Here is a 7921-nt window from a genome sequence, read left to right on the forward strand (position 1 = left end):
TATGGTTGCATTGACCGAATGTGACCTTGGCTTCGCCATCAACTGTTGCCAATTTCGATTTAAGTTCTTTGAGCTTCAGTTTACAAATTTCACTTTTGGGTGGAAAATCAGCATCAAACTTATTGCTATGCAGAGCCTTATAATGACATTCCAGATTACCCTTTTTGGGCAAGGATACTGGGGTGTTACAAATTAGACAACAACACTTGTCTTTCACCATGATGAAGAAGTAGTCTATTTCCCATTCATCATGAAAGTGGTAGGTTTTGCTCTTCTTTGGAACACTCATCTTCGTTATACTGGGGTGGCTGGATGTAAGAAGGCCAAATCTGCTAAGTTAGTATAAACACTTGCTGAATCTGGTCCAAAACTGTCACTGTCCCAAAGTATTAAAGATCAACAGGAACTGAAGACCTCTGGATGATGTGTAATACAAGAACTGGAGATGCCAAAACCACACATGCAGTTCTAAAAGTAAAAATAAGAATTCATCATACTGGCACCAATAATCAAATACCACCAAACAATCATCAAAAAAACTCAAACACCTGTCCAGCAAACCAGATAAAATCAAATACCGCCAAACAAGTTCAAATACCACCACATGCAATTTAATAAATTCTGCACACAGTATAGAATCAATGCAAAGGCAAGGCGAAATAAAATTGCAGTGTAGAATCAATGCAAAGGCTAGGCAAAATAAAATTGCAGAGGCAAGCAAAAGTCACAGTGGTTTGAACCAATTTAAAGGCAAGGCATAGGCAAGTTAGAACAAAATTGGAAAAGCCCGCCAAAATCACCAAATTCTTGACACTTTGTTGTGTCTGCCCGAAAACGTTTAATGAAAGTGAACTATAAAGCGACCAACGACCAGTACACGACACAACTAATATGGTAAATGTATTCAGTTAAAGCCCGGGTGAATGGATATCGCCCGGTATGTAACACACTTCTAAGGGGTGTTGGGGAGGAGGCAGGAATGGGTGATTCTGAGAGGCAGGAGACCAGGTTTGACGCCGGGCCTGTGGCATCTCGTCACAGGGCACAGGTGGCGGCCCCCTGGGGTACCCACAAACTATTGGCACGAAAACAACAAGCGCCCCCAATACACCCGCAGGCAAGATTCCCGCAGGCAGGGAAAAAAGACAGGCAAAGGATCAGCAGCGGCGGCAAGCCCTCGGCAGACGAACTGCTGGCACGAGCTCTCTCCTTGCGACGGGGTGAGCTGCTGGAGAGATGGAGCCAAGTGGGGCTGGCGATCTACCTCTGACCCCTCTGCAATCTACAGGTAGATCACGATCTACCTGTTGGACATACCTGATATAAGGCATTAAAAACATCACTTCCGGTATCATGGAAAAACCAGAAGTGACTTTTTTCACTGTTGGGCTCAATCTAAGCCCAGCAGAGGCTGTGGATGGAAGTCTGTGGCCTCTACTGGGCTCAGAGGACCCTCTGGACTCAGACATCTAAACTCAGAGGACTCTTTGGAGGCAAGGGGAGCAGAGCTTCCCTCAGTTCCAGAAGGTGGGGCGGAGGCATTTTTGCTTTCAATTAATCGCGGGGTTTGAAGGAACCCCCTGGAAAGGAACCCCCATGGATGTAGGGGCACACCTGTACTGAAAATGCCCCCCAAAACCACATGCAAAGAGTATACAGAAGGTTGATGAAGCTGTAAGATTTATTTTCTGGGGTCATCTTGTGCTAGAAGTAGTCCTGTGTGGGTGAACCAACCTTGACTTCGCTCAGGCACTATAAGAACAAACATGGGATAAATACCATACATTAATCAGGTTAACCAGTGACAACTGTCTCCTTTGTGGGAATGATTTGCAGGCCATACACTGACATTGTTAGATTATTTTCATACGTACTTTGAAAAAATGAATGCATACTTCTTTGATGACAGAAATTCATGGGTGTCTCATAACCATAATATTCAAGTGTGTGTGTGTGTGTGTGTGTGTGTGTGTGTGTGTGTGTGTGTGTATAGATAGATAGATAGATAGATAGATAGATAGATAGATAGATAGATAGATAGATAGATAGATAGATAGATAGATATTTTTGTACTACGCATTAGGCAAGCATCCATATCTCTGAGTCCCCCTGTGCTCCCTCTAGCATGCTCCTGGCTGTGGCAGGCAAAAACCGAGCCCTCAATAAATAATTAACAGCCCTAAGCCAGGCCATTGAGGATGTGTCAGGAAGATGGACATTGGCAATAGCAATCCTGATGTGCAGCCCAGAAAGACACGTTTAATGCCCACCACTTCTGACAGGCAGGAGCAGTCATGATGAATAATCAAGATATAAAAGATGACAGGTTCCAGCGAGTCTCTTGTGTTTTGGCTACCTGCACGGCAGTGGCTTCGGTCTTCTGGAGTTACAAAAGGTAGGGTATATCAGGACGTTTTTAATCCAAACAGCAAGATCCAAAGCCTTATACCGAAGGAGTATTTGTCCAGTTGTATTAAGAAGGGGCATTTTCCAAGTGAAAATTACAAACATGTTGACTCATCTTCCCACAATGGGAATTGCTATTTATTGGAGCTAAGCCAAAACTGTGAGCAGTTTTTCCACAAATGTTTTCAACAGTGCGGGGGTGGGGAGAACACCTGTGCTTTCTGGCAGTCTGTTGCCACTTCTTGTGCAAATGTTTGCTTATTCATTCATATTGACCTCATATTGCTAATTGTCTTCACTTGCCCTCCATGAAAGCATCATGCAATCAAATCTGATTGGCCAAGAAACAATTGCAACAGTATCCCATTCACTGAATGATCCTTATTGGGTGGAATCACCCATATAACTAAATCAGGGAGGAAGAAAGTTCTAACCTGCAGTCCTAACCTCACTTTCCTGGGAGTAAGTTCCATTGAACACAATAGGACTTACTTCTGAGTAGACCTGGTTAGGATTGTGTCCTAACTTGCTCTGGAACAGGCAGGCAGGCTGGCCTACGCTGTATCCAGCACAGGGCTTGAGGTGGTTCCTGCACAACTTGGAGTAATGTGCCTTTACCCCAAGTAATGCCCCAGCCACTTCAATGGGGCTACTCAGATCTGCGGCAGCTAAATCTCTGGTGCAAATCTGAGCAGCCCAGTATAAGTTTGGGCTGCTCGGGAAGGGTGTTAGGATCCAGCCTAAGTGCTGGAGGCCTATCCTACCACTCTCCCAGGCCCAGCCTGCCCACCAGCCCAAACTCACCATTCCAGAGCATGGTGGAATGCTCTGGAGCAACACAGGGGCTGGATTTGACCGACATGGGTCAGTGCATGTCCTTGGACCAGCCCCAATGAATCCCAGGTTGTCACAAACAACAGTTTGCAACAGTCCTGGGCTAGCAAAAGGGGCTTGAGGTCTGGTCTAGAGGGTTGAGCCTCCATTTGCCTGAAGATATCTGAAGGTCGCCAGTTTGAGGCCACTGTGAATGGTGAGACCTTGAAGCAGCTGACAAGCCCAGCCAAGTTATTCCACCTGCTCTTGATGAGATGAAGGAGCTGCTTGTCAGCCTGCGTGGGAGGAATCTGGAGGCCCAAAAGTGATAACAGACTGTAAAAGATCCATCTGAAATGTTGTGGTTCTTGAAAGATAGAGCCTTTCTTCAATTGTAAAAATCCCTATGGGGATTTAGAATAGCCTGCCCATGTAAACCACCTTGAATTAAAGTCTGAGGAGAAATCTGATGGTCAAGAAAGGCAGTATATAAATGCCTGTATTATTATTATTGTGCGAGCCCAAAGAGAACTCTAGATTGCACTCACTGATATATAAGTAAACTAAATATAGCTTTGAGGATCACTGTGTATTTCTTAATTGGCCATAAGTGCTAGACAAACTACCACCTCTATAAAAAGGTCAGAAAATAGCATCACCTCATTGAAGATAATTGTATTTATTAAGAGCATTTTTATTCCCTCTGTTGTCACAAAAATGCAACCATCCCCCATTCAAGACAGCTACAAATAAAATTACAAAACTAACAAGACATGGTACAATTAAAAATCAATAAAAATAAACACAGCAGCAGAAAAAGAGCAACAGAAATAAAAGCATCAGAAGAAAAAAAACCTCAAAGCAGCAGGAAAGAAGGGCTGATGGGAAGTCCAATCCAATGTAATCTCCAATCCCCATGTGATAATACAGCGGCACCAATGCAGCTTCTGTTGTATCTTGCGGTGAAGTTAGGGAAGAGGCCAGTGGTCCTCTCAGGAAGAGAGTTCAAGAGCTTGGGGTACTGCAATAGATAAGGCCCACCCCTGCACCCCCAGCAACCACACTTCAGGCAATGGTGGAACATGGAACTGGGTTATTCCCAAAGACTCAAATGCATGGACAAATTCATGGGGGGGGACGGGGGACGACAGCATTTGGAATGTCCTAACTCCAAACCATGTAGAGCTTGAGAATTGGTCCTTTGCTCAGAAACAATGAATGTCCTTTGCATGGTTTCCAGGACACTCAGATGATGTCAATATTTGGTTGTATATGAATTACTTTAAGAGTCCAATCCTATCTTTCACCATTTTCCGCCATGTTGCCATGCTGATGGAGCAAGGGTTGCACGCAGTGGGGGAGGGGCAACCAAATGGCCTGGGGGAGGTAAATAAAAATGTTTCTTACTTCCTGGTAGGCCACTAATCATCAATGGGTCTCCTTGGACCCATGTCAGCTACTTTGCTGGCGTATCTCTGAGGAGAGGGAGGGATCATGTTGGGTTAGAAAAACGGGGATGGCATCCCAAAATACCCTGGCACTGCTCGGATCCACCCTCTGAACCACCCTTGAGCTCCCCACTCCAAACTCCAAACCACTCAGGATACCGCCCACGACCTGCCCCCATAAGCACCTGCTCCAACACAGGCTGGGTCCAGATTTGGCAGGTTCATAGAGCCTCTGTCCATTTCTACCGGCAGCACCAACATGCACAACAGAAGTGTATCAGTTGCACTGCTGTTAGAGAGCTTATGGGAGAGAATAAGGATATCCGCTACAGTAGGTCATCTTGAATTGGGCCAATATGGTTTATGGGGAAAAATGGACCACATCATTATTTTCTTGGCCTAACAGAGGTAGAGTTCTCTGGGGGCAGAGGGAAGTGTTCCTCTTCTTTGAAGAACACAGAGACTTTTTAATATCTTTTAATATTGCTTTAACTGATTCTTTTAATTGTGCTTTTTACAATTTTGGAAAATAAGATTAGTACTATCAAAAAGAAACAAATATTTAAAAGTGTGCCCCTTTCTAAATAGGAAGGCAATGTAAGCAAATTCTGAGCTTTTATGGAGTTCTGAAATCTTGTACAAACAATCTGGAATGTCATTTATACAGAGAGAGAGAGAGAGAGAGAGAGAGAGAGAGAGAGAGAGAGAGAGAGAGAGAGAGAGAGTTCCCCCAATATCACCTCCTCTTAGGATTCAACCAGCTTGTTCAACAGGGAGAAGGAAACCAAACTGATTAGCTGACCGTATTTATGATGACAAAAGGAAAATCCTGAAAACCCCACGCTGCAAATGGTAATTTATTCCTAATAAGTGGTAAATCAGCAGGATTGCGCTGCCCACATGGGGCCCAGCAGTTAAATAATTAATGATAAATAACGAGCCTTGTGCAGAGGTTTTGGAACCGTTATTTATACATGAGCTCACTTGACAAACTTTCGTGCTGTTTATCATAAGGATAACCCGGTGTCCTTGCTGCGTTACAAAGCGCAAGCTGATAATCGTGCCATTCCTGTGGTTAATGTTGAGGCTGGCCACAGCCAGGGCTTCATATTTTAACTTGATTTACGATGGATCATGACCAACACATCTCCTAGTTTTATGGCTGTGAGATCCATTAGCCTGTCCTATGCATGAACAGTATAAGAGAGAGTGGATAGGAGCAGGATGAAAAGGCACCTTCTGGCTGACTAGAGATGAACTGAGGTGCTACGGCTGGAAACCAGATCCCATCTACCATTGCATTCTTTCCTCATGAGGAGAGATGGTTTTTTGTTGTTGTTAAACACACACACACACACACACACACACACACACACATACATAAAACATAAAGTATGGCTTTTCGTGTTTCAAATATTTTCCAGAAATTAAAATAGAAATAATACTGCAGCTCTCAGAGCTGAAGCTTTCAGAGCTGATTTGCTGCAAAAATTGCTCTCCATCCTCAGCGTTTTCCCAGGCACTAAGTTATGCTGTTACTTTGACAGATGGGACCTGAGCAGGAAGAAGTGGGGGAGGATGAGGCCAATCTTTTGGCTCGCTGCCTGACAGTGTTCCAGTCTTTCCAAAGCCTCAGCTTTCCTGTCAGCAGAATGCAAAGCAGGGATCCAGGCAGGCTTTTCTCCCTGCACATCAGCCCAGCGTGGTTCCAGCCATGAGTGTGGCTGCGGGATGCATTGAGAACTCACGAAAGGAAGAGGGCGGGAGGGGTGAGAAGAGGAGGAGGATGCTGAGGTGAGGCTCGTGCTATCCCAGCCGGACGCGCTCCACACTGAGCGTGCAACAGTGTACTGTTGGCATGGACAAGCCTTTGCATGTTTGATTAGGTCGCATCTGAAAGGCGGCGTGCTGGGTTGGAGCTGTATCTTCCCAGCACTTGCTGGCCTTTTGTTTGCTAAGAGCAGGTAAGGGGGGTGTCACTGCTCTTCTGACTCTCCATCCCTGCCCAGCTAACCAGCTGCTGCCTCCACGGGGCTGCTGTTTCTCCGACATATTTGGCACACATTAGCCATGCGCCCCTTGTAACTTACACTGAGCACAGATCTACCAAGTGACTTATTACGCCAGGCACAAAATAATATTGGGAGCTGATTCTTCATCCTATCTACCACCGCACCATTAGGAGAATTTTATCCCACTGGTTCTTCCCCACCTGTTCCAGGTGGTAATGGTGACATGGTCAAACTCCTCACCACACGGCACGTGAATGCCCCATATGGCTGTTCTACAGCGCATGAAATCAGAACCTGATATATTTGGTTCTTGTTCCTCTGTTCATTTTAAACATTCATACTTTGCCTGTCAAACTTGAGGCAGCTCACACTGATAATCTGAAAGCAGCATTCACTTAAAAAAAAAACCCATATACAATCAAAACAGCGTATCTAGTTCATCTGTATGCACCGTCGGTGAAGGATGTTAGGCTTTCATTGTTCTTCCTTCTGGAAAAATGCAGCACTAATATTATTATTGATTAGATTTATATCCCAGCCTTCTTTCCAATAGAATATGAAGCTGCCTTATATTGAGTTCTCAGAGGTTCACCTCAGCTTGGCTGAAGCGGACATTCGGTCAGGAAGCTGCTGTTAGCTCAGAGCCTCCGAAGGAGGTGGCAGCCACTTCTTTCCTTATTCATGCATCCCCTTCTGGCCCCTCCCCTTTTGCATGAAGAAGCCACTTGGCTGACATTGACATGGATCAGCCAGAAGGGGGGTACAAGAAGTGAGTGCACAAACAAGCAAAAAAGCAGCCAACTGTTACCCTGCACATGCCCAATCTTGTCTGATCTTGGAAGCTAAGCAGGGTCAGGCCTGGTTAGTACTTGGATGGGAGACCGCCTGGGAATACTGGGTGCTGTAGGCTTATACCATAGTCTTTCGAGACTGAAGGTTGCCAACTATTTGTGAGTTGGGCCACTGTGAGCTGGGCCAAATGGCACCTGTAAGAGGCCATGTAAGGCCGCTACCTTGGCTGGCCTTACATGTCACTTCCTCACGTGATGCCCCCAGGTGGTACCCAGGGCAACCTGCCCCCCACTAGCTACACATAAGAACATAGGAACAGCCCCACTGGATGAGGCCATAGGCCCATCTAGTCCAGCTTCCTGTATCTCACAGTGGCCCACCAAATGCCCCAGGGAGCACACCAGATAACAAGAGACCTGCATCCTGGTGCCCTCCCTTGCATTGGCATTC

At 45.5% G+C, this 7921-nt stretch overlaps 1 pseudogene; it reads left to right on the forward strand.

Moving 5' to 3' along the window:
• Positions 1-7475: 7475 nt before the first annotated feature.
• On the forward strand, positions 7476-7589 carry LOC136655189 (5S ribosomal RNA; annotated as a pseudogene).
• Positions 7590-7921: the final 332 nt, after the last annotated feature.

The sequence above is a fragment of the Tiliqua scincoides genome, chromosome 5 (genome assembly GCF_035046505.1).
Source record: "Tiliqua scincoides isolate rTilSci1 chromosome 5, rTilSci1.hap2, whole genome shotgun sequence".
NCBI lineage: Eukaryota > Metazoa > Chordata > Lepidosauria > Squamata > Scincidae > Tiliqua > Tiliqua scincoides.